Source organism: Chiloscyllium punctatum, chromosome 1, assembly GCF_047496795.1.
Source record: "Chiloscyllium punctatum isolate Juve2018m chromosome 1, sChiPun1.3, whole genome shotgun sequence".
Classification (NCBI taxonomy): Eukaryota; Metazoa; Chordata; class Chondrichthyes; order Orectolobiformes; family Hemiscylliidae; genus Chiloscyllium; species Chiloscyllium punctatum.
This window is the reverse complement of record NC_092739.1, coordinates 122,685,428-122,712,891: the sequence shown is the minus strand read 5'-3', so window position 1 is coordinate 122,712,891 and position 27,464 is coordinate 122,685,428. Positions and strand designations below refer to the sequence as shown.

Sequence of the window (27,464 nt, the reverse complement as noted above, 5' to 3'; positions counted from 1 at the left end):
AACTGCATGCTTTGCAACTATTTCATCTAGCTCTGGTAACACCTTTGTTGAAGGGAACAAATCAAATAGACTCACTTTTATATAGTGCACATCAGGCCAGCCGTCTCAGTTTGCCCACAAATAGAACAAAGCTCTCAACTTCTCAGTGCTGTCACTCCTACACAATGTGCCTCTTGTGACACTGGATGAGATAACAGCAGCCTACTTATGCCTGCTAACAGCATGTGTGCATCTGGTGATTACTTTGGCATGGGCTTGTATTCTGTTCATGTCAGATCACCATTCTTGCATCCACTCAGGGATATGCATATGGCTAGCTGTAGGGTTGGCTTCTCCCAAAATCCACTAGCCCAGCTACCCCATCGCCTCTGCATGGTCCTTCCCCACTGAACTAATTTCATCCTACCTTGACTCCACTCACCTACATCCAGGGCACCAACCATATCTTTCACCCCTTCAGAAACTTCCAGTTCTCCAGTTCCCAGCGCTTCATATTTACTATGGACGTGCAATCCCTGGACACATTCACTCCCCACAAGGACAGCCTGCAAGCCCTTGGTTTCTTCCTCTTCAGTCCCTCTCCACCAATACGCTCCTCCACCTTGCTGAATTACTCCATACCCACAATAACCTTTCCTTCAACTCTTCCCATTTCCTCCAAACCCGGAGGGTGGCCATGACTACGCGCACAGGCCCTAGTTACGCCTGCCTCTTTGTCGGCCACACTGAACAATCAAACTTCGGTACATACACAGCTACTGTTCCCAAACTCTTCCGCTGTTACATCAATGACTGCATCGGTGCTCTATCCTGAATCCAGGCTGAACTGGAGCAGTTTATCAACTTTGCCAACAACTTCTATCCTGCCTTTAAATTCACTTGGTCTATCTCTGACCCCTTCCTCCCCTTTCTTGACCTCCCTGTTTCCATCTTCAGCAACAGCTTACAGACTGACATTTACTACAAACCCAGACTCCCAAAACTACTTAAGACTAAAAGTCCTCCCAACCTGTATCCTGCAAAAAATTCAACCTGTTTTCCAAACTCCACCATATGCTGCATCTGCTCTGATGAGGAGACATTCCATTCCCTATCCTCCCAGCTGTCCACCTATTTTGAACAAAGTGCTTTTCCTCCCTTTATCATCCAGCCAGCCCTCCACCGCACCTCCTCCATTCCCCATTTCACTGCTCTAAACCCCACCCCATCCAGACATAATAAATCCCTTGTCCTCACCTACCACTCACCAGTCTCCAAATCCAAAGTATCATCCTCAAATAGTTCTGCCAGCTCCAGCTAGTCCTCACCACTAAGCACATCTGTTCCTTTCAGCCCTCTCTGCCTTCCACAAAGATCATTCCTATCATCATTCCTTGGCTCACGCTATCCTCCCTCCCTCACCTTCACCCCCCCCCCCCCCCCCCCCCAAATCTCCCAGTACCTTCCCCGTTACCATAAAAGATGTAAAACCTGCCGGCACGCCAACCCCTCACCTCCATCCAGTGCCCCAAAACAGTCCTTCCAAGTGAGACAGAGGGTCACCTGCCTCTCCACCAACCTTGTTTACTGTATTCGGTGTTCCCAATGTGACCTTCTCTACATTGGTGAGACCATATGTAAGGGCATATGTCACCAAGCATTTCAGCCAGACCCATAAGGGCCAGCCTGATCTCCCGGTCACAGCCTATTTCAATTTCCCTTACCACACCATCTCCGACATGACCATCCTTGGCCTCCTTCATTGTCACAGTGATTCAGACCACACATTGGAGGAACAACATCTCATTTTCAACGTATGCAGCCTACAGCCTGAAGGACTCAACATTGAGCTCTCCAATTTCAAATAACCATCCCACCCCCCACAACCCCCCTCCACCCTTCCATCCCTCTGACAGACCCCTCCTTGCAGCGACCTACCGGATTCATTTTTCCTATTGACCTATCACCTGTATTCACCCATCACCACCTCACCACTCCACCTCTTTCCCCATCCACAACCCTCCCCTCCCCTTTTATAATCTGTAACTCCCCCTACCCCCAACACCCATTCCTGAAGGGTTATACCTGATACTTTGCGCTTCTCTTAAGAGATACAGTTAGTAAGTTTGCAGATGACACCAAAATTGGAGGTGTAATGGACAGCAAAGAGGGTTACCTCAGATTACAACAGGATCTGGACCAGATGGGCCAATGGCCTGAGAAGTGGCAGATGGAGTTTAATTCAGATAAATGCGAGGTGCTGCATTTTAGGAAAGCAAATCTTAGCAGGACTTATACACTTAATGGTAAGGTCCTAGGGAGTGTTGCTGAACAAAGAGACCTTGGAGTGCAGGTTCATCGCTCCTTAAAAGTGGAGTCGCAGGTAGATAGGATAGTGAAGGCGGTGTTTGGTATGCTTTCCTTTATTGGTCAGAGTATTGAGTACAGGAGTTGGGAGGTCATGTTGCGGCTGTACAGGACATTGGTCAGGCCACTGTTGGAATATTGCGTGCAATTGTGGTCTCCTTCCTATCGGAAAGGTGTTGTGAAACTTGAAAGGGCTCAGAAAAGATTTACAAGGATGTTGCCAGGGTTGGAGGATTTGAGCTATAGGGACAGGCTGAACAGGCTGGGGCTGTTTTCCCTGGAGCGTTGGAGGCTGAGGGGTGACCTTATAGAGGTTTACAAAATTATGAGGGGCATGGATATGATAAATAGACAAAGTCTTTTCCCTGGTGTTGGAGAGGGTGGTACGTGTATGGAATGAGCTGCCAGATGATGTGGTGGAGGCTGGTACAATTGCCACATTTAAGAGGCATTTGGATGGGTATATGAATAGGAAGGGTTTGGAGGGATATGGGCCAGGTGCTGGTAGGTGGGATTAGATTGGGTTGGGATATCTGGTCGGCATGGACAGGTTGGACCAAAGGGTCTATTTCCATGCTGTACATCTCTATGACTATGACTCTACCTCCTGATGCTGTCTGGTTTGCGGTCTCTTCCAGCCTCCTGCCTGTCTACTTTGGATTCCAGCATCTGCAGATTTTTTGTTTCTCTCAATGAAGCAGCTCGAATGTTCAAAAGCTAAGCCATGGCAGCAAGCATGAACTGAACAAACACCTCTATTCTCAGCCCATAATCACACACTAGTTCAGACAACTTTGAAATGCAGACACATCACACTCAATGTACACCCTCCATGCATATTATTCCAGAGGCCCACCATCTACATCTGGCTGAGAATGGCTGTATTGTTCCTCCATGTGAGGCAGGCTACAGCTGTCTCTGCCCTCCACCACCTCCTTTACTCTTTGCCACAATTTCTACTCACAAAAGGGAGCTCACCAAACTGAGTGTATCTGTGCACTGGAGGGTGCACTCAAATGATACAACCGTTTTGCCGGCATTTCCTCAGAGGCTGCTAGTGACACTGATGTTTTCCTACATGAGCGACCTTGTGGGAGGCTCAAATTGATCAGGAGAACTTGCCTTTGGCAGCAAAACCCTCTGCTAAGCGGAGGGTTCTCATTGCTGTTGGAGGAGGAGCATTGTACTGCACCTTGTGTGTACAGATTACAAAATACTTTCATTCTCTCATCCAGTAACTCTTACCTCCCCATCACCCACCCGGGAGTTGTGCGCAGGCTCGTTCTAGGGATTTCCATTACCACTTCCTAACCATAAGGATGGTAAGGTGGGGTCATCCTGTGCATACTCTCTCTGTTGCACGCTGCACCATTTCTCTGGTGAGGTCAAAAGAAACAAGGGCAAGACCAACCCCTCATCCTTCAACTTAGTTAAATAAGATGCAACATGCATCACTGCTGTCAGCTGCTCAACAGTGCCAGGGCTCGAAGCCTTGCTCGATAGATCACTGATCACCTCAGCACAATTTTCCCACTTTCAGGAGCAGCATGCCCCTTCAGGATACTCGGCTGGTATAAATGTTGATAGCTGATCTGGAAGTCTATAATCTGGGTGTTGATCTGCACTCACTCACCTTACCAAAGCAAAGACGCTCCTTAGATCTATGCAGTGTTCCAATCACACCTAATTCGCTTGGGAATACAGTCTTTGCCAGCCTTTCTCATACACAGTCTCGAAGATAACCTCAAGGCTACTTGAGTAAATGGTGGGTAGTTCTTTCCAGAGGATAGGCCTCTTGGCTTTACTGCTTTCTTCCTTTTGATAGTATATTTCTGTTGGGAGCAATTGAGTATCTCCTTAAACATCTGTCACTGTCCTACTTTTTAATGTGTCCACCCCATCCACTAGGACCAGAATGGTCCTCATGCCAATATAATTACCCTTGGCTTGTTTAACTTCAAAATGCTCATGTGGAACTCTGGTTTCTCACCATCCAACTAAATTTAAACTTTGAGCATGCTATGATCATTCTTCTATAGAGAGATCCTTACTTTGAGTTTTTTTAAAATCCCATCTCACTACACAATACCAACACAGGAATAGCATGCTCTCAAGTTAATTACTACAGATACACACAATCCTCCCTGCAACGTAAACAGAGAAAGCTCCAGACAGCAGCTAAGGGATGGAGGCCCGGCCCAGCTTTTAGACCTACACTGATTGGAGTCACTTCTCGATGGAAATCAAAAGATTGTTTAGAACATTTTTTTAAAAAAATCAATGCAAGTCCAGAATTTCCTGTAACCCACCTGACACCACCCTCCTCTTCTTGGCAGAAATTTATCATTGTCGCTTTTGTGGTGCAGGTCCAGACAGGAACGTTGCAGAAAGACAGTGTGTCAGACGAGTGGACCCCTGGAATGGCAATAGCTGCAGCAGGGTCCCTTGGCCACGGCAGGCCAGGAGTATGGATTCCTTCAAAGGTGTTGGGTCATCAACTGCAGCAGTGTCAGTGCCTGGAGGGGTGTGGGGGGTGATGTACTCCTGGCTGCAGTAGGCCTGGAACAGGGATCTTGCACAAGTCCTGGACCTGTGTTTGCGATCCCAGCCAAAGAAGATGGACTATATTTACTTCCTGTTTTTTGTTTTGTAGCTCAAAATGATGCCAGATTGTGGCGACAGAACACTTTTCACTGCATCTCACTAGATATAAATCATTCATTCAACATATTGCTTTGAGAAAGTAAGGACTGAAGATGATGGAAATCATGATTCCTCATGAAGGGTTTATGCCCGAAACACCAATTCTCCTGCTCCTCAGATGCTGCCTGACCTATGTTTTTCCAGCATCACACTCTTGACGCCCATATTGTTTCAAGAGACAATCTCTAGTCCATTCAGTGAGCTTTCCCTTGAGAATACCTTTGCCAATTTGATAAATGCAGTCTATATGCATATTAAAATCAACGATGACTGCTCTACTTTCTTGCAAGACCCAGTATTTCTTGGTTTACACTGCACCCCACTGTGGACTACTGTTTTGGGACCTATAAATTACTCCCACTATAGGGACTTCTTTCCTTCTATTTTTCCTTTTCACCCAAACAGATTCTACACAGTTCATATAATTTCTCACAACAGCATAGATCGCTTCCTTTACCAAGAAAGTTTCCGAAACACTTGAGTACCCTTGGATATTGAAGTCCAAACCTGGTCTCCCTGCAGTTATATCTTAGTAATCATCACGCACTCATATCCTATACAGTCGCTATTTGCACTGTTAACTCATTAATTTTATTGTGAATGATTCATTCATTTCGATAAAAAGCCTCGAAGATATTATTTTATCAAATTTCCCATATGTTTACAATTCCTTGGTACAATATGACATTTGTACACTTTATCTCTTCCTTTTCTGAGAAAACTCAAACTCCTCACTTACCTCCTCTCTCATCTTCTCTTCTAAGTTTGATTTTTTAAGTTTTTAAGTGACTGAACACTCTCCTCCACTATTTAGTTTAAAGCCCTATCTACAGCCTGAGTTTTGTGATTCACCAGGACTCAGTTTGCTCTATTGTCTTGGAGAAAGGGAGGATTGCAGATACTGGAATCAATCAAAAACTGTGGCACTGGTAAAGCACAGCAGGTCAGGCAGCTCCTCTATTGCCTTAGCCTAGGCAGCATTCTCCTCTTTTGTAAACACTGATGAAAAATATTCACTTAACACCTCATCCATGCCCCTGCTTCCATGTGAAAGTCCCCTTTCTGGTCTCTGATCAGCCCTACTTCACCTTTAACCACTCTTAACTGTTTACATGTCTGTAGAAGACGGATTTCCTTTCATGTTAACTAATAGTCTCTTCTCATTGTTCCTCTTCTGTTTTTTTCACCTTCACCCTAAAAAGTTTCAGCATTTCTGTTGGTTCTCAATTGTGTTTTTTGCCTTACGTTTGTCATAGGTACACATTTCCTTTCTAAAAGTTAATTTCTGCCTCCTTTGCCATCCAGGGATTTGTTCATCCTACCTTTTGAATTAGAGGGAACCTGGACATTAACTTGAACGATCTGCTCTTTAAAAGTGACCCACTATTTAGTGTTCTTCTCCCCACCAACACCTTATTATAATCAATCCTGCTTGGTTCTCTCAAGCCCTCTCAGAGTCAGCTCTCTGCCAATTGTGTTTTCTTCCTCTGGATTAGTAAATGCCATTCTCCAACATCTTCCTGAACCTTATCATACAATGACCATTTGTCTCCTAAATGTGCCCCTAGTGACACTTGATTCACATGACCAAAATCATTTCTGAGCAGCTTGTCAAACAATGCATCCTTTCTGGACTGACGCATACTGCTGGAGGAAACACTTTCAAATACAATCATGGAACACTTGCTCTTCACACAACCAGTATCCTAGTCTGTTTATGGGTACTTAAAGGCCCCATTATAATTATTCCATAATGTTGGAATGGTGCATAGAACTAGGCATGTTTGCTAAAACCACACAAGTGACAAACTGGCCAAGACCACAACTGGAATACTATGTACAGTTTTGGAGCCCGTAATCAAAGAGAAGATGTACTGTCACTAGAGGCAATCCAAAGAAGGATTGCTTTATAGGGAGACGTTGAGTAGGGTCATTACTGATTGAAATACAGAAGAATGAGAGATGACCTTCATTAAATGCGTGGCAACAGCTGGAAACCCGGAGCAGGACTCAGATGATTGGAGATTGAGCCCAATGCGGGAAGACCAAGCCCGACACTGTGGTGAAGAATGTCCCCAGCTTCTGCAGCAGCATAAGAATATGCAGCCTGAAGTCTCCCCAAGAGCGAGCCAAAGTGGAGGAGATCAAGCCTTTGTAGGGAGTGCAAGCCCAGCATGGCTAAGCAGTTAAGACAAACTGTCAAAATTTTAATTTTTTCCTTTAATTTTTCTACTTTGTACCTAGGTACACTGGGTGGCACTGGCATCATTGTACATTTTTCACTGTACTCATGTACACATGACAAAATCTAATTCTAAATGTACAAAATTCTGAGGAGACTTGACAGGATACATATGGAAAGGTAGTTTCCCCTTTCGGGAGAGTTTAGACAGAATCTCAGGATATGGGATTCCAAATTTAAGGCAGAGATAAGGGGGAAAATGTATTCTCTGAGGGTTAAAAATCTGTGGAATTGTTCACCGCAGAGGGTTATCGAGGCTGGGTTGTTAGTTATATTCAAAGCAGAGATAAACAGATTTTTAATCAAGGGTTAAAGTAAGGAAATCAAGGGTTAAAGGAAAAAGGCAGGAAGATGCAGTCGAAGGTTTTCAGATCAATTATGATCTCATTGAATGGTGGAGCAGACTCGATGGGCTGAATGACATAATTCTGCTATGTCTTAATGGCCTAAAGAACAACTGAGTTTAAAAATGTGGTGCTGGAAAAACACAGCAGGCCAGGCAGCATCTGAGGAGCAGGAGAATCAGCGTTTTGGGCATAAGCCCTTCTTCAGGAATGAGGCTGGTATGCCAAGTGGGCTGAGATAAAGGGTTGGGGGGAGGGGCGCTGGGAATAGGATAGGTGGAAGGAGGTGAGGATAAGGGTGGTAGGCCGGAGAGGGGTTGGGGGCGGAGAGATCGGGTCAAGAGGGCAGTGCTGAATCTGGGGGTTGGGACTGAGATAAGGTGGGGGGAGGGGAATGAGGAAGCTGAAGAAATCTACAATCAACCCGTTTGGTTGGAGGGTTCCTAGGCGGAAGATGAGGCACTCTTCCTCCAGGCGTCATATGGTCAGGGTCTGGTGCTGGAGGAGGCCAAGAACCTGCATGTCCTTGGCGGAGTGGGAGGGAGAGCTAAAGTGTTCAGCCATGGGGCGGTTGGATTGGTTGGTGTGGGTGTCCCAGAGGTGTTCCCTGAAACGTTCCGCAAGTGGGCGGCCTGTCTTCCCAATGTAGAGGAGACCACATCGGGTGCAGCGGATGCAATAAATGATGTGTGTGGAGGTGCAGATGAATTTGCGATGGATATGGAAGGATCCACTGGGGCCTTGAAGGGAGGTGAGGGCGCAAGTTTTGCACTTTTTGCGGTTGCAGGGGAAGGTGCAGGGAGTGGTGGGGGGTGTGGACCTGATGAGGGAGTCGCGGAGGGAGTGGTCTCTCCAGAACACTGATAGGGGTAGGGAGGGAAATATATCCCTGGTGGTGGGGTCCGCCACCTCCAAACAGACCCCACCAACAGGGATATATTTCCCTCCCCACCCGTATCAGCGCTCCTCCAGCCCTCTTGACCTGCAATCTTCTTCCCGACCTCTCCACCCCCACCCCCACCCCCTCTCCGGCCTACCACCCTCACCTCCTTCCACCTATCGTATTCCCAGCACCCCTCCCCCAAATTCCCTCCCCCCTACCCTTTATCTCAGCCCACTTGGCACACCAGCCTTATTCCTGAAGAAGGGCTTATGCCTGAAACGTCAATTCTCCTGCTCCTCGGATGCTACCTGGCCTGTGTTTTTCCAGCACCACGCAGTTTTCAACTCTGGTCTCCAGCATCTGCAGTCCTCACTTTCCAGTAAAGAACAAAAGAGTAAGCTTCACAGAGTCAGGAAGGGGAGATCACATCCTGAGTGCGATACAGTTCAATTTAAGGTCTTTTAACGTGATAAGTTGAATCTTTTAGTAATAATCATATAGCAAACTTTACACAGTGAGATCCCTTTCAGAATGAGGGGGAATGGGGGTTTTTGCTTTCTTCTCAATCATAGTTTGGAATTTTTGTTCAAAACAGGATAATTTGAAGTCCAAGATCGGCTGCCCAGCACAAAACAAAAAGTGACATCACAGGAAAACCATGCAACTGACACCCCTAGCAGTTGGTAATAGCTGCTAATTTGACAATTGTAGGTTAAAGGTAAATGGGCATGATATTTACAGATCAAAAACTGAAGACCAGAATTATTTTTAAATCAAATTAAGAACTAAGTAAACAAAACAGAGATGTTGGCCCAGTCAACTGCTGTAACTGCATAATGTGGGATCTGATGGACCTCACTGTTGTTCACAGTGGCCACATCTGTAGCAAGTGTTGGTTACTTGAGGAACTCTGGTTCAAAGTTGATGAGCTGGAGTCTGAGTTTCAAACAGTGACACATCAGGGACAGGGAGAGTTACCTGGGATATTGTGTTTCAGGAGGATCAGCATTCAGTCAGTGATCAGGGATATGAAGGTATGACTATGAACGAGGAAGATAGAGGGATCCAGAAGGTGGTTCAGAAGGAGCCCTAATTCTTGAGCTAGTGTAACAGGTTTAAAAGTCTTGCTCCTTGTGTGGACAACAGGAGGGGCATCAGCAGGGATGAGCAAACCAACCATAACACCATGGTATGGGAACCATTCCGGAGGGCGGGGGAGCAGGCAATGCAATGTATTTGTAATTAAGGATAATATACTCAGGAAAACTGACACTGTCCTCCGTGGCCACAGTGGAGTATCCCAGAGGCGGTGTTGCCTGCTTGGGTGCCCGTGATCAGCATTTCTCATTTGTGCTGCAGAGGAATTTGGAGTGGGAGGGGAAGATCCAGTTATTGTAGTCCACATCAATGCCAATGACATAGGTAGAAAGTGGGAAGATGTTCTGCTGAGGGAATATGAACAGCTATGTGTGAAATTAAAAAGCAAAACCAAAAAAGGTAATAATTTTTATATTACCACCTGAACCACAAGCTAATTGGCACAGGTCAAAAGATTGGTGTGGGACAAACAGTGGCGAATTAATGGGGTACAGGCATCATACTGGGGAGACAAGGGAGCTGTACCGATGGGATGGGCTCTATCTGATCACTCTGCAACCAGTGTCAAGGTGAATCATGTAACTCAGGATGGAGATCGGGATTGAAATGAAAATAGTGGGGGCTATAAAGTAGGGGTGTCAGTTGCATGAAAAATTATAAAATCAAAGTTACAACAGAGGGTAGGATTCCGGGGTTGATTGTTAACAGAAAATGAAAAGATGGGACACAATGTGTGAATGTCAAATTGTATCAAAGGAACCAGAAAAGTGCAGGGAAATTCAATAATAAAGCAAACTCAAAAGGCTTTGTATATAAATGCACAAAACATTCAGAATAAGATAGGCAAACAGATGGTGCAAATCAAGGTAAGTCAATTTGATCTCACAGTCGTTACAGAACTATGGCTACACAGAGATTAAAACTGAGAACTAAACATTCTGTGATATTTGACGTCTCAGAGTCAGGAGGGAATGGAAACGGTGCTGGGGTACTACTGTTATGAAGAAGGGAAATGAGGACAGTTATGAGAGATGATGATGGCTCAAATAACAGAGTCCATTTGGGTGAAGGTTAAAAAAAAAAGCAAGAGAAAGAGGAGATCATTAGAAGGTGGGTACAGACCCACAAATAGTAGGCAGCCTGTGGGAAAGGCTTTAGAGTAATAATTACAATTGACTTTAATCTTCATGTTGATTTGGTTAATTAAATTGGAAAGGATAGATATGAAAATGAATTCAAAAACAGTACATTCAGGATAGTTTCCAAGAGCAATGTGTCATGGAACCAAGCAAGGAGCAAATTTTCTTGGATCTGGTAACTGGTAATGCAGCAGGCTTAATAAAATGATCTGAGTAAAATATCTCCTAGGAAGTAGCGATCACTATGATGAATTTAATATTGAGTTCGGAAGCAATTTAAACTTAAATGAAGGGAATTACAATGAAATGATTCGTTAAAATCAACTGTGTGGATACATTAGCAGGAATGACAGTAAACAAGCAGTGGCAGCCATTTATGGAGGTAATTCATTTCTCTGCAAAAACACATCCCAGCAAGGAGGAAATATTCTAAGACAGTGATAAACCAATCATGCCTAACCAAAGAAATTAAGGAGAATATTAAGTCGAAAGAGGAAGCATACAAGGCGACTAAAAAAAAAAAATCAATGACAGGCCTGACAACTAGAATAAGCTCAGAATCCTGCAGTGGAGGACTAAAAAGTTAATAAAGACAGAAAAACTGAGGTTAGGTTAACAAGAAAGATCAAAATTAACAAGAGCTTCTTTAAATATATTTTTAAAAAGGGGTCAAAGTGAACATAAGCCCTGAATGAAATGAATCCGGGGAGATGGTTTTTAGAAACAAGGAAATGGCAAAGGAGTTAAACAGATATTTTGAATCAGTCTTTTCAGTCCATTAATACTAAAGAATATAGGGGAAGAATTAAAATATCACCACCATCATTAGACAAGTAGTATTAGACCAACTAAGGGGACTAAAGACAGACAAGTCCCTTGGCCCTGATGACTTGCACCCGAGGATTCTAAAAGCGGCATCTACAGGAATAGAAGATGTAATTTTCCAAAATGTTGGATTCTGAAGAAAAAAGATTGGAAATCTGCTCATGTGACACTCCTATTTAAAAGTGGAGGGAAGCAAAATGTGGGCTGAGCAGCCTAATGCCTATTGTTGAAAAATGTGTTGCTGGAAAAGCGCAGCAGTTCAGGCAGCATCCAAGGAGCAGGAGAATTGACATTTCAGGCATAAGCCCTTCTTCAGGGCTTCTTCCTGAAGAAGGGCTTATGCCCGAAACATCGATTTTCCTGCTCCTTGGATGCTGCCTGAACTGCTGCGCTTTTCCAGCAACACATTTTTCAGCTCTGATCTCCAGCATCTGCAGTCCTCACTTTCTCCTAACGCCTATTGTTGGAAAAGTGTTGGAATCAATTATTAAAGAAGTAATAATCAAGCAGAGTCAGCATAGCTTCATGAAAGGAAAATAGTGTCTGACTAATTTATTTGAATTGTAGAATCAGCTAGCACGGAAACAGACCCTTCGGTCCAATAGTCCATGTCAACCAAGTTATCTAAACTAAACTAGTCCCACTTGCCTATTTGAATGGAGAAAAACTGCAGAAAGCTGCAACTTAAGGAACTTGGTGGTACGTGTGCACAAAATGCAAAGCGAACAAAAGGTGCTGCAAGTAATCAGGAAGATGAATGGAATGTTGGCCTTTATTTCAAGGGGGTTGGAGTATAAGAGGAGTTAAGTCTTACTGCATCTGTACAAGGTGCTGGTGAAATCACATCTAAGGTACTGAGAGCAGTTTTGGTCCCTTTATTTAAAGGAAAGATATTGTTTCATTCAGAGGCAGTTTAGAGAAAGTTCACTATGATAATCCTTGCTTTGGAGCGATTGTTTTATGAGCAAAGGTTAAACAGGTTGGGACTCACTCAATTACAAATATAATTCTTAGCAAAACGAGAGGGGATATCATCAAGACAAAGGATTCTTAAGGGGCTTGACCGGATAAATGCTGAGAGGATAGTTCCCCTCATGAGCAAGTCTAGAACCAGAGGGTATAGTCTCAGAATAAACAAGCATCAGTTTAAGACAGAGATGAGGAGGAATTTCCTCTGAGAGTTGAGTGTCCTAGAATTCCTTGCCACAGAGAGCTGAGAGGGCATAGTCCTTGTGTATATTTAAGGCCAAGACAGATAGATTCTTGATCTGTAATAAAATCAAGGGATATGGGGAAAATACATAAAATGGACATGAGGAATATCAGATTAGCCATGATACTACTGAATGGCAGAGCAAGCTCAAGGGGCCAAAATGCCACTCCTTTTCCTCTTTCTTATGGCCTTAATGTTGTACAATTCCAATTTAGGATGGCGTGTGGCTAGGATGGGAAATTGCAAACAGTGGTATTCTCTTGCATCTGCTGCCTATCTGGTTCTAGGTGGTAGAAGTAATGTGCATGGAAGGTGTTGTTGAAGGAGCCTAGTGCATTGCATCAGTAGATAATACAAAGTGCTGTCTCTGTGTGTCGCTGATGAAGGGAGTGAATACTGGAAGTATCAAATGGGGTGCATATCAAGCAAACTAAACATAGAAACCAGGAGCAGTAGGTGGCCACTTGGCTCTTCCAGTGTGCTACACCATTCAATACGATTATGACTGATCGTCTATCTCAATGCCATATTTTCACTTTCTCCCTATACCCATCGATACCTTTAAAATCTAAAACTTTATCTTTCTCTTTCTTGATTATACTCAGTGACTTGGGCTCCACAATCTCCTGTACTTGAGAATTCCATGAGTTCATTCTCCACTGAGTGAAGTAATTTGCTCACATCAGTCCTAAATGGCCTGCCCCGTATCCTGAGACAATATCTTCTGGTTTTAGCCTCTTCGGCTGGGGACAAGCCTGTACCTAGTCTGTTGGGCCCCGTAGGGAAAAGGGTGAGAGTTGAGATATGGAAATGAAATAGACATAGTTAACCACAGTGAAGGCTGTGGTAAAAAAAAGTTATACTGGAGACATGAATGAATAAGATGGTATTATCAGAACAGATGCAATGCAGATGGAGTAATTGAGAGAATGAAACAGAATTGCTACAGTAAACAAGATATTGGACTACAAGTAGGGCAACAAATAAACAAATTTTATAAACAGGAAAATAAGACTAACTTTACAGGCAGCAGAAAATTCAGAAGGTAATATTTTTAAATCAAAAATAATACAAGAGCACTGCCAATTACTTGTGGAACCGAAGGCTATAAAATATAAAAAGAAAGTGTAGAATATTTGCATAGGCTAACTAATAAAAGGCCTTATGGGATTCCACGGAAATAGCACAGGTTCCAACAGCAAACAGTCTAACATTTCAGGAAGAGAGAAAGGAAATAACAGTCTCCATTACAATCTCAAACATCCTTGGATCTGGAGTTCTTTTTCTAGAAAACTGGAAGGCTTCCAATGTAACACCTTGATTGAAAAACCTCATCATGAAAAGGGTGGTGGACACAGATGTAATAACAAAACTTTCAGAGGAACTGGATAAGTACTTGGAAAAGGAAAAAGGCAGGGATGCGAGATTAGCTGAACAGCTCCTTCAACATGTTGACCCAGGCACAGCACTTATCAGGCTGTGTGTAACTAATGTGCCTCACCACCACTTCACATCATTTCAGAGTCAGCACTTGAAGCTTGCTGATAGTATCGTAATGAGGCTGACCGTGAAAACACTTTGGAGGCTCTCACTGTCAAGATTGGACATGCAATCAATTGCTGAACCGACCAGCCATTCACTGTGACATAAATGGAAAACAATCTAGAATGCCGTACCAGAAGGTATAGTGAAAATAGAATCTACTATAACGATTCAAAAGGAAAGTAGATTAAATGTGTGAAAGAAAATATAATTAAAACGTTTTGGGGAAAGGGACAAAGAAATCCAACTAACACAATAGCTCAGAGAGCTAGCATTGCTATAATTGGCCTAATGGCCTCACTCTGAGCTGTAAAATTTTATAATTTATTTTCATCTTCCCCGATTAGATCCCAAAGTGGTGTACCAGACTTCAGCCCTAGCACAACTACTCCTTATTGTAAAACATTTAGGACTGTCAGTGAGATTTATGTTTACAAATTTTATTGCATTGGAACATACAAAAGAAAAGCAACAAGTTTAAGACTTATCGATCAACATTTTGGAGACATTCAACAATCTTTCTCCAGTAATTATCCACAAGGCATTAGTATCCCTACTGAAATAGATGAACAAATTTTCTGAGGTTGTTCCAATTTTTGAGTTTTTCTTGAGCTAATTCCCCACTAGGCCCACTAATGTATTCTGCCAATGCTCTGGGGGAATTACAGGAATGTTAGTCACAAAGATTTTGAACAAACCTGGTATACTGGGCTAAATTTTTGTTCCAAGGTCTGTTCTTGGTGTAGGGCTGAACTATGGATCTGTAACCCAGAGGGGGCTGCAGCAGGACACTGGAGGAGAATGGGAAGGATGGATCAGTTAAGATGCTGCCTTGAGGTATTAATATTTAATTAGGAGTAGTGTGCAACCCTGCAGTGAAAGGGCCAGTGGGAGTACTTGAGAATTTGCAATAAAGTGGATGAATAACTCACAGAGAGAGATAAACAGATATTATACAGTGGGACATATGGAGAGGAGGGTGCCCAGAGATGGGAACAAGGGTCCTGAATCTAAATAAAACAAACTATGGAATGAGGTACAAGGCAGCTACAATAATTTGGGATACATTACTTAAGGGGAATCTGATGGAAAGGCAATAGCAAACTTTTAAGTAAACGTGAAAGAACTGCAACAGCTGTTCATTTTTGACTAGCACAAAAATAAAATGGGAAAGGTGGCCTGACCATGGCTAGCAAGGTAAATTAGGGAGAGCATTAGATCTGTGCAAGGACATGCAAATTGGCCACAAAGAGTAGCAAACCTGAGGCAGAATGAATTGAGTACTAAAGTACTCTCCGGAAACATTACAAATTGCCGGACTAGAGTGAGGGGTACTAGGTCACACTCTCCTTCAAAAGGCCCAGCACAAACAGAGAAGAACTACTTCTACACAATCTCAAGTAACATTGGGCAACCACAGTAGCATCATTCATCAAGGCATTGACTAGGAAATAGAAATTGGCAACTCTTTCTGATATGTATCCAACCTATCAATGGCATGTGCAATGAGGAAAAGTCAACAACTGGTGTTAGCTCAGATTGCACAAGTAGAATTTCACAACATTTTCAGCACATTTTGTCAAGAAACGTGCACATTTTGTTTTGTTTTTGATGAGTGCACAATCTTCTAACTAGGATGCTCAAATCAACCAGCAAACCAAGGAATTTACTGAATTATGTAAATACAACAAAATAAGTGACAAGTACTATTAGCCAATTCATGGAGCAAGAAGGAACACTTCCTTCTACAAACAGAGCCTACTTGGAGAATGTTAACCATAAACCATCAAACTTTTAGTTACATTGTAACCTCTCCAGTCTGAAATGCTTAGGGCTATGGCATTTCCAGTTTGAGATTTTGTAGATTATTGATTAAGATTAGAATTCAGAAGGAAGAGTTGAAAAAGGTTTTATTTTATTCGCATGATCAATTAGTGTTGGGAACTCTATTTGAAATTAAAGTAAATAAGCTATAAACTATGTTCCAATGAAGGATCACTGATTCGATGTTAAATCTGATTTTTCTCTGCGCAGATGCTACCAGCTCTGCTATGTCTCTCCAGTACTTTGTTTGGTTTCATGCTATAAACTAAATTTGAATAGTGGGCAAGGGTGGCAAATGCTGGAGCTGTTGTTTGGGAGCCAGAGTTCAAATGCTGCCAGTAAATAGATATTACACCACCCTATGTCCACACCTCTGCCAACCATTCTAAAATTATCTTCAGATCTCCCACATGCTTTAATACACATTTATATTCCATTAAAACTATTTTTGGCGATCAAGCTTTAGTTGAAAAGTAAGATGAAATTTCAGTGTATATTGACTCAGGCAGTATATTCTGGTCCACAAAAATAAAACAAATACGTCAGTGATACAATAAGGTGATAGTCCCAATATGTTTTGCTCGATGTAAAACTACTTCACAAACGATGGGCAATCGGGGGTGGTGTCTTGCACAAACCAAAAAGGTGGTACAAGGAAAGAACAAAAAAGAATGTGATACCACAAACATTTTAAATTTGAGGTGGGAGGGCTATTGGTTTTCATCTCTAAAGTCCAGTATAAACAGATGAGGAAAATATCCAGGGAAAGATATGAGAGACCTAAAGGGTAACATTTTCATGCAGAGGGTGGTGGGTGTGTGGAATGGACTGCCAGAGGAAGTGGTGGAGGCTAGTACAATTGCAACATTTAAAAAGTATTTGCATGGGTATATGAATAAGGAGGATTTGGAGGGAAATGGGCCAAGTGCTGGCAGATTAGATTGAGATATCTAGTTGGCATGGACAAGTTGGACCGAAGGGTTTGTTTCCATGCTGTGCATCTCTATGATTCTATGACAATAGATTGTGCCTGAATTTCTCTTGATTCTTCTTGCATTTTGTAAATTAAGTTCCATATTCTGCTCCATTACATTGTAATCCATACAGGAACAAATGTAACCCTCTCTGGAAAAAAAGCTTTGCTGCAGGCTATCATCTATAAGATTATTAACTTGACACTCATTGAGATTGAAAGAAATCAAGGTGACCATTCATCTTTTTTCACTGACGTCACAGTACATTTCTGAGGAGATCCAAAGGCAGCTTCATTAGTTTAGTGCAACCATTCAAATAATAGCTTCTTAACACAAAGTCATTTTTATTGAAGTATAACATCTATACAAAATAACAGGTGTTGAGAAATAAGGCAATTATATTGCACCCATCCAGTGGGGCATTTTAACTAGAATGACTGTGGCCTCAAGTACTTTCTTGGAACGGTTTTTCAATATCTGTTGCAAGTCTCTCTTCCATCAAAACCAAAATAGGATTTCTTGTTAGTTGTATTCTGATGCACCAATACTACACATTGATATTGTTAAAAGAAAAGCAAAATAAATATTTAAATACTAAAAAATTCCAAGTTACTGAATTATGCTTTTTCAGAAAATCCACCAGTAAATTCAAAACTCCTTCACTTGTTATATGATATTTAAATACCCAAACTGAGATGTCTGCAGGCTGTATCTGAAATACAGAAATCTTTGTCATAATGGATCTGTTATCAATTTAGAAAACTTCAATGCCATAAACTCCTTAAAAAAAATACATAATTTTCTTACTAACTAAAATGCAAATCAAACGATTAGATTAGATTAGATTCCCTACAGTTTGGAAACAGGCCCTTCAGCCCAACAAGTCCACACCGACCCTCCGAAGAGCAACCTACCCAGACCCATTCCCCTACATTTACCCCTGACTAATGCACCTAACACTACGGGCAATTTAGCATGGCCAATTCACCTAACCTGCACATCTTTGGACTGTGGGAAGAAACCGGAGCAACTGGAGGAAAGAATGTGCAAACTCCACACAGACAGTTGCCAGAGGTGGGAATTGAACCCGGGTCCCTGGTGCTGTGAGGCGGCAGTACTAACCATTGAGCAACCATGCCGCCTAAATCTATGATTAAACTGCTGTTTAACTCTGTCAACACACCACTTATTAACATATTCTATCAGCAATCCAAGGACATTCAAATTTTGTGTTGCAATTTCCTTGAAAGCCAAAAGTACATGTTATTTGCCAAATACTTTGGTATATACTTTAATGGGAACAACAAATAGACATTATTTGAACTAGTTATTTGTGTTGGTACTTAAATAAATACAAAGTGAAGCTTAAAATATTTTTGACTGGAAAATAGCCAAATTATCGGATTGGCATGTTCTTACAAATGGGGAGAATTTTGAGAGAGTGGGGAGCACCAATGAGCTCCACTTTGTGCATCACAAACTTTAGCAGCTATATCACATTTGCTAATTCAATCATTTTAAAGAAAATATGGCTTCTGCAGAGCAGAGGTGTGCCAGGTATGTAACTACAACTATGGCTTCAGTTCCCATTCATACACTTACCTCTTATGTCCCCCAAAGATCAATCCTTAGCCTTTTCCTATTCCTCAATGTCATGCTGCTCTTTGGTAGCATCATTCAAAGCACAATTTTTTTAATTAAAAACTTTTAATCCTGAAAATTCTGTCCTTTAAATTTTGAATGTCCTGGCCTCAAGACATAAATCTCTAATCTTAAAAATTCTTTTTTCCAAAATATTTAAATTGCCCTTTAGTCACCTTAATTGTACTCAGCGACTTTGAGACTGGAGTCTCAGTATAAACTAATTTTCCATCCCTTACTCTGCACACTGCAGCTGAGCTACATGGAGCCTGCTCATGATGGCAATGACACTCATGTCAAGGGCAAGTTCACCTACCTTGCCTGACCTTATGAGCAATTATTCCCATAGGGATTTCTACCTGTACTGAGAACTGCAAACTCTCTGCACAGATCCTTCTACTGTAACCTCCCAATGTGACTAGGTTTTCCTCTTTTCCTTCACACTGTTTCCTGTGCTACTTACGAGCTTGGGGGTGCAGGTATCCCCTGCTTTTTGAATGTTCGCTTTATGCAATTTCACTTTTACAAAACAACTACTTTAATACCTGTTTTTGCAAATCCAAAGAGAATTTTCACTTTTACAAAAAACTGCGATACTTTTTCCCACATAAATCATTTACATTTTTGGATTACAAAAGGTTTCCTGGGAACACACTACTTTCAGATAGCGGGAACTACCTGTAAAAGTTGTATGCTCTAACACTGCTTTTACCCCACTACTGTTCCAAGAATGCTGCTGACTGCTTGTCTGCTCATAGCTGTTGATTACTGCTTTCAGAATACACAGACAACTTTCTTAAAGAGGTACACACACTTGCCTTCAGAATTCTTCCTCCTCCTGGGTCAAATGGATTTGTTACCCTAAGGTAATTATGCAACAATGCCTACCACTGATCACCACACCATATATTGCATTACCAACCAGTATTGGCTTGTGATTGGAGTACAGAGCTGCCATCAAACCTATTTTCCAGATATTTATGATCAACCTGTTCAGACCTGTGATGACACGTTTCTGGAATAAGTGGGTTTTGAACCCACATCCTTCTTGCCTAAAGGTAGAGACACGAATACCGTGCCAAAGACAGTATTTGGCATTGGTCAGAGCATTGGTGGGGCCACTTTTGGAATACTGTGGTCACCCTGCTATAGGAAGGATATTATTAAATTGGAGAGGGTGCAGATGAGATTTGCAAGGATATTACCAGGACTGGAGGGTATGAGTTATAAGGAGCAGCTGATAGGCTGTGACCTTTTTCAAAAGGGATACGGGTCAAACGCAGGCAAATGGGACTCTAGTTTAATTTGAGAAACTTGGTTGGCATATACAAGTTGGACCAAAGAGTCTGTTTCGAAGCTATACGACTATGACTCTTTAAGATCCTTCAAACCGCCTTTCCATGCTAATGGTAAGTACCTTTCGAATTTAGCAATAGTAGAGCACGAACTACTATTGAGTAAACAAGTGAGGATACTTGTCTTACAGAAGATGCAGTTTCTTGGATAATAGCACAGGTACAAGTTATAATGACTGGTTAGTCATAATTACAAGACTCTCTCTTTCCATCAATACCTCACGGTAGGCTGCTATTTTTTAAATGTGACATTGTCAGCTTGAGTGTAAGTCAATCAAACTTAAACATTAACTCCTTCTGAACCATTTCTTTATAGAACAGGTGCAACATCACTGAGTAACATGTCCAGTTTTGCACTGCTTCCTTCAGGGGAGATGTTGTACTTGTATTGGTATCATGTCATCAAAGGCAAATACCTCAAAGGAACAGGGAGAAATTGAGGACTGCAGATTTGAGGAGGTCAGACACAAGACTGTGTGGTGCTGGGACAGCACAGCAAGTCATGCAGCATCTGAGCAGGAGAATTGACATTTTGGGCAGGAGCCCTTCATCAGGAATGTGGGAACTGTCCCTCAAAGGAATAGTTGACCTTATGAAGAAAGGCTGAACTAATAACGTTTGGAATTTAGAAGTGAGAATGTTTCTCATTCAAACAAAGATAAATACAAGCGTACTGACTTATTACTGCGAGTACAATGTAAGGAGGACAAAATGTGCCGAGATATACATTACAATTTAATTTACATAATTTTATATTCTCAAACTGGATTTTATTTTGGCTTTTAAAAGAAAATCCAATTGAACAGATGGTTTCTATTACCAAAAAAGAACTAATTCTATATACTAACCATGAGATAAATGGGATAATTTCTGTCACCAGATGTTTCTACATTGGCCTCAAGAGGTCCTTCACCTCTAATTCTAACTCTGCTCTTCTCTATAATGGATTAGTGGTGCTGGAAGAGCACAGCAGTTCAGGCAGCATCCAACGTGCAGCAAAATCGACGTTTCGGGCAAAAGCCCTTCATCAGGAATACGAAGGGCTTTTGCCCGAAACATCGATTTTGCTGCTCGTTGGATGCTGCCTGAACTGCTGTGCTCTTCCAGCACCACTAATCCAGTATTTGCTTTCCAGCATCTGCAGTCATTGTTTTTACCTCTTATCTATAATGGTCTTATGTTCCTCCTGATGCATAGGTTTCACATGTTTGGTGGCAATACCAATGTAAATTTTCTGCATTCAGTAACTGCTTGGAACATCCTTCTTCTACAGTCAGTTGTTTTATGCTGCGTTTCCAAAATCCACAAGTCACTCACCAGTCACGTTGACAGTTTCTCTGAAGCTTCTTCAAAGCTAACTATGGTTAGTTGTATATTCACACCTAGTACATGATCTCATTATAAGTACAGGGCAACCCCCATAACCGCGACTTCATTGGCCGTGGCCCAACCATATTATAGGGAACTTTCCGGAACCAGGGACTGGGGGCTGCCAGAAAGGTAAACTTCCCATTTAAATTAGTGGATTAATTCCTACCCACGCTTTTGAGCTTCCGCAGTAGATCTTGGAACGTATTGCCCGCAGGTATGGGAGGGACTACTGTATTATATGAAATTATGAGAGACATGGATGGGGTGGATAGTCAGAGTCTTCTCCCATGGTGGAAATATTAAATATGCGGGGTGGGGGGCACAGATTTAAGATGATGGGGAATGTTTAAAGATGAGCATGGCAAGTTTTTTTTAAATCCAAACAGTGGTAGGTACCTGTAATGCAGTGCCAAGGAAGGTGACAGATGCAGATACAGCAGCAACATTTAAGAGGCATTTTAGCAGACACATGAACAGGGAGGGGAGGGAGGGCTATAGACCATATGCAGACAGATGGGATTAGTTTAGAATGGTATCATGGTCAGCACAGACATGATGGACTTATGGCATGTTCTTGTGCTGTTATTCTATACTCTATATCTTAAGTGCATTTAAAACAATCAATTCAAAGGACCAAAGAGAGGGTAAACTTTGGACAATGCAATTACAGAATTTTGTAACTGGGGGGAGAAAACTAATGTAAGGTTAGCAACAGACTCTAAACTCATTAAAATAAAGGACAGACTGACCAAGAAGTATAGTTAAAAAAGAGTCTTAAATAAGACAAGTGTCTCTTTGACTGTGCAATTGTGTGAAAACAGCATAACACTTCAAAGGATATAATAGTTTATCAAACATAAATCAAAGCTGCAGAGAAACTGTTCATTTAAAAAAAAGAGAGATCTGACATCAATACTTTCACTGCCTGAGGAGACACTGATGGAAGTTAATTACCTGCAAAAGGGCCACAAAGGTTGGCGCTGTTCTACTCTATGTTCAATTAAACTGTGCAGCAAGTCTTCAACTTTTATTTTAATGTGAGTAAATACAAAAAAGAAAATGTGGTTGTGAAAGGTTGCTCTTTGCTACCCTTAAACAGCTTGAACATAAAATGTTATAAAACCATCCCTGGTGCACGAACAGCTCACATGGGAGTGCTTTAAAGTTTAACTCAAATAAGTTACTGTTTCACTGAACCAGGTTGAAAGCCAAAGTGCATGAAGCCAAATTCTCAACTGACGTTATCAACACATGGTTACATTCTCAAAAGTTGTCTCAATTGGAAATAGGTAGGGAAAATTTGCAGTTAAAATTAGTAAGAAAGGGTTATTGAAAATTATGATCAACTAACAAAGACACTGAAGAGCAACAAGGTATGTGATGTTAACTCTGACTGAATATATTCAGAAGTATTGGAAATAGTAGAGATTCTGATAATTATCCAAACCAGAAACAAAATTGAACAGTTAGCATTCCAAACAGCATATTTCAAAGTTGTGTGAACATTAGTGGTAAACAGAATCAATGCCAAAGTATGCTTAGAACAAATGGTAACTTTGCGTATAATTATTACAAATTTTGCATTGATGTAATGCAAAGTTGTAACATAAGTGAACAATCACACGTGAAAATAACAGCAAGAAAACTGATGAGTAATTGGACCCCAACATATGCAAAGCATTCTTGAAGCAGATGCTCAATTTTTATCCTTCTCATGCCAATAGCCTAACTAACACCTAAACTATTTCAATAACTTCTGTAACAAAAGCATGTTCACTGATTTGTTGTAAGACAGCCAACAAAATGGCTGCATGCATAAAGAACTATGCCTAAACCCAATTCACTGAAATGCCCAAGATAAAAAAATGTTGCAGATGCTGGAAATTTGATATAAAAACAAAATGCTAGAAATAATCAACAGATCAGGCAGCACCTGCAGAGAAAGTGTTGGTAATTTGGATCAGTCTTTCACATCTTTTCATAAGGATGCTTTTGTTTCTTTCCACAATTGCTGTCCAACTTAAAGAGGTTTTTTTTCCAGAATTTTGTTTCAATTTCATTCAGCAGTTTCACTTAACAATTGATTTTTGCCATGTGTTCCAGTTTATAAAAGTCTGATGGAAAGAATGACAATGAAAAATGTGTGTTATATTGCTGAAAGACGACATTTTGTCAAAGCTTTTATCTTGCACTCATCAAGATAATTCACTGGAGTGTAAGATGAAAAGCCTTGACAAAACGTCTTTTCTCAGCATCACTCAAGGTCCGTAGTATCAAGCGACTACTTGTGCCATATATAATATTCTCCCACTAATAAGGAGTCAAGAGAATTTTTAAAAATCTTCCCATTATGGTCAACTACCCCAAAAGAGTGCATATCAGTTTATCCTGAACTAAAATGTACAAAGATGTAATGTTTTGCTCACTTCCTATTCAACTTAAAGTTGGAAAATTAAAGAGAGTTGAGTGACAGTTGCTTTCTATACAAAACTGAAATAAACTTATGCAGTGAAATACAAGATAAATAATTTACCAAATGCAAAAGACAATATGATGACAGTAATGGAGAGTGGCAACACTGACTGAAAATAAAAGACTCAGAGCTAGAACTTTAGTTGTTGAATCAAGATTTATCCCTGCTGCTTTTGTTTTTTTTCTCCCAAGCAATTAGACAAGATAAAAGGAGAAGCAGACCTCAGAGTGAAATTACAGTGTGTATCTTTTACATGAAACTCCTTTGTCATTTTATTGACAGTGTTAACACTTGACATTATGGAGAAAAATAATGGGATTAGATGAATATAATTTCAATGGAAATTATATTGTGTGCATTAAATAATGTTACAATCTTAAAACTACAGTAATCCAGAAGTGGAAAGGCCATTGAAGCAAAAGAAGGGGTAATTTTAAGGAAAATTTACTTCAGCACTATGCCCTGCATTCAATACTGGGAAGAGTAAAGCCATTGCCTTGAATTCATATCACAAATTCTATTGCCAAGTAACCAACTTCATTCTTCACTCCCGCAAGTTGAACAGGCAGGAAATGGAAGTGTGGCTTAATTAGCTTCCCTTCAACACCACGTTGCCATCTTTCCCACTTCTCGGGGCATCAAATGGCCAATCAAATTCAGGTCTATATGCTTGTTTTACAATACCACTCAATCTCCACAGCCTCCTCTAGTCCCACAAATACTCAACTTGTTGCATTTGTCCAATTTTAATGTCTTGCACATCCATGATATTCATCCCTTCGACAATAGTCATCTGCTGAGATCCAAGTGCTGCCTATACCTCTCTCTCCCCAAGAAAACTTAACACTACCACCAAGCTTTTCAAGAAGTGGCACCAAGCCAGATAAGGGATTTTTTAAAAAAAACTTGTACTTTTCATAACTACTTGGTATTTCGAAGCACTTTGCAGCAAACGAAATGCATTTTGGAATGCAGTCACTGTTGTATTATAGGGAATACAGCAGCATGGTTGAGCATAGCAAGCTCCCACAAACAGCAATTGTTTATTGAGGGAGAAAAGTCTGCAAGGACATCATTATAACTACTGTGCTCTGCATCAAAGTTGTGTCATGAAACTTTTTTATACTCACTCAAGCTAACAGAAGAACCTATATGTTAATATTGCTGGACTGTAAATCTTGAGACCCAGATATTGTTCTGGGGACTGGGGTTCAAATTCCACTATAGTGGATGGTGCAATTTGAATTCAGTACAAATCTGAAATTAAGAGTCTAATTGTGACCATGAATCCACTGCCAATTGTCAGAAAAATCCATCTGGTCCTTTAGGGAAGGAATCTGCAATTCTTAACTGGTCTGGTCTACATGTGACCCCAGACCCACAGCAATGTGGTTGACTCTTGACAGTCTTCTCACCAATAACTCCACAAAAATGCCATCTTGACATAAACAAAACTAGAAAGCACATTTTAAGCAAGATGAAAAAAGTAAACCTTTATTAAGTCAGCACATTAACAGCACCAAAAGTAAAATTTGCAGTTGAAGAGATTTTTAAAGTTCAAGTACACTATCCCATGCAAAAGCATTTTTTTAAAAAAATGAAAAACACATTGCCACCGATGAGTTGAAATAATAATCTGTGCGGAGGAGGAAGATTGTTTTGGAAGTTGAGTTCAAAATCTATCTTCCAAATGTTAAAGCATTAATTGCAGCACAGTAACTGGTTAAAGGAAGGAAAGAAAATACTTTAAAGGTTACCGTTAACAGAAAGTTATAATTAACAATCTACCATGCAGACGCAAGCTTGGTAAATTATGGACTACAAATGGAGTAAACAAGAATAAGCGACTAATCGCTAAAAAATGCTTTGACAGCTCTTAAACACAAAGTGCGGAACTTTTTTGCACTTTTAAAAATATGATGAAAAACTACAGTCTTGTAAACTGTGATTTGAAAAAATGCACTACTGATGAGATAACCACTTGCACATACATTCTTTCAAAAAACATATACACTCGTGCTTTCTTAGCACAACTGCGAAGTAAGCCAGAGGAACATTCGGGTTACTGATGCTAGGATCGCAGAAAACACTAGATGGATCACTGTAAAACTGTAAACCACTGTTTTAGTGGTATTTATACAACAGCTCAACTTTTAAACACGGGACTGTCGGAAACTTTAAATTCTAAAGTGAGGATAGGAACGCCCGGTATCGTATGCTCTGTACATAGTGATCAGAGCCAACAGAAACCAATCTTCGAACGCGTTAGCCCCTCACCCACCGACCAGGAAAGGGAGAAACATTTCTTCCAGAAACTTTTTTTGTTGTTTGTCACGGAGCCACAACACACAACGTTTATTTAATCCATCTATCCACGCACACAAGTCTCGGTTACCTTTAAGTTTTGTTGGTGGGTTCAGCCAGCTGGGTCACCCATGTCTCCCTCAGTCGCGCCGCTCGCTCTGTTTGTGGGAACCAATTCAGACAGCACTCTCCGCGCTCCAGCCCGAGCTCGAGGGCAGGCGACCTGTCGGTCTGTCTGTCAATCACTCACTCCGTCCGAGACCACCCTCCCTCCACCCCAGCAGCAAGGAGCTCAGCAAGCACCGGATGCGCCGCCTTCCCCGCATCCCACAACCAACCATTGGCCGCTCCCGGTGTCCATCCACTGAGCAGAAGGTGCGGTTGAAATGCGAGCGCTGGGGGGGGGGGGGGGACAAAGCGACTTAAGCACTTGTTTGTGTTTTGTACGTCGTTTTGAAGCGCTCTCCTGTGCAGGCAGTACTTTTGAAATCCATTCCCACACAACAAACAGCAATGTGACCCTAACCGGATAATGTGTCTTTTTGATGTGGATTGAGGGATAATTATCAGCCAAGATTTCCCTGCTGCTTTTTTTTGTTTGGGAAATAGTGCCCTGGGATCTCCAACATCCATCAAAGCCAGCAGCGGGGTCTAAGTCCAACCTATCAGCCACCAGCCCTGGAGCCTGGTTATTTATGTTCAAAGTCTACAGTGAGAATCGAAACCAGAACAAATCGAAGAGCCGTGGGTGCTCGAGATCTCAAACACAAACAGAAATTGCTGGAGAAACTCATTAGTGAATTCTGTGAAGAGATTAACGAGGGTAACGTTTTGAGTCCATATAAAGCAGGTGTTTGGCAGGTGGCAGGTGTTTCTTGCTGACACACGCACCTCCAAGTACCTGCAAATAGATGTATCTATTCAAACTTGCACAGGACGTATTACCTTAGACACGAACCTCCGCTGTGCAGTTTATATAGCATCTTTAGTGCAAAGTTAAAAATCACACAACACCAAGTTATAGTCCAACAGGTTTATTTGGAAGCACTAGCTTTCGAAGCATAGCTCCTTTTTCAGGTGGGTGTGACCTGATGAAGGAGCAGCACTCCGAAAGCTAGTGCTCCCAAATAAACCCGTTGGACTATAACTTGGCGTTGTGTAATTTTTAACTTTGTCCACCCCAGTCC

At 41.5% G+C, this 27,464-nt stretch overlaps 1 protein-coding gene across 1 annotated transcript in view; it reads right to left on the bottom strand.

Moving 5' to 3' along the window:
* The window catches only part of LOC140479474 (interleukin-11 receptor subunit alpha-like), an 86,124-nt gene extending 59,577 nt beyond the window's left edge, over positions 1–26,547 (bottom strand). Inside the window, exon 1 of the mRNA XM_072573311.1 lies at positions 26,369–26,547. The gene's annotated coding sequence lies outside the window, so the exon portion shown is untranslated. The remainder of the gene's footprint in view (positions 1–26,368) is intronic.
* Positions 26,548–27,464: the final 917 nt, after the last annotated feature.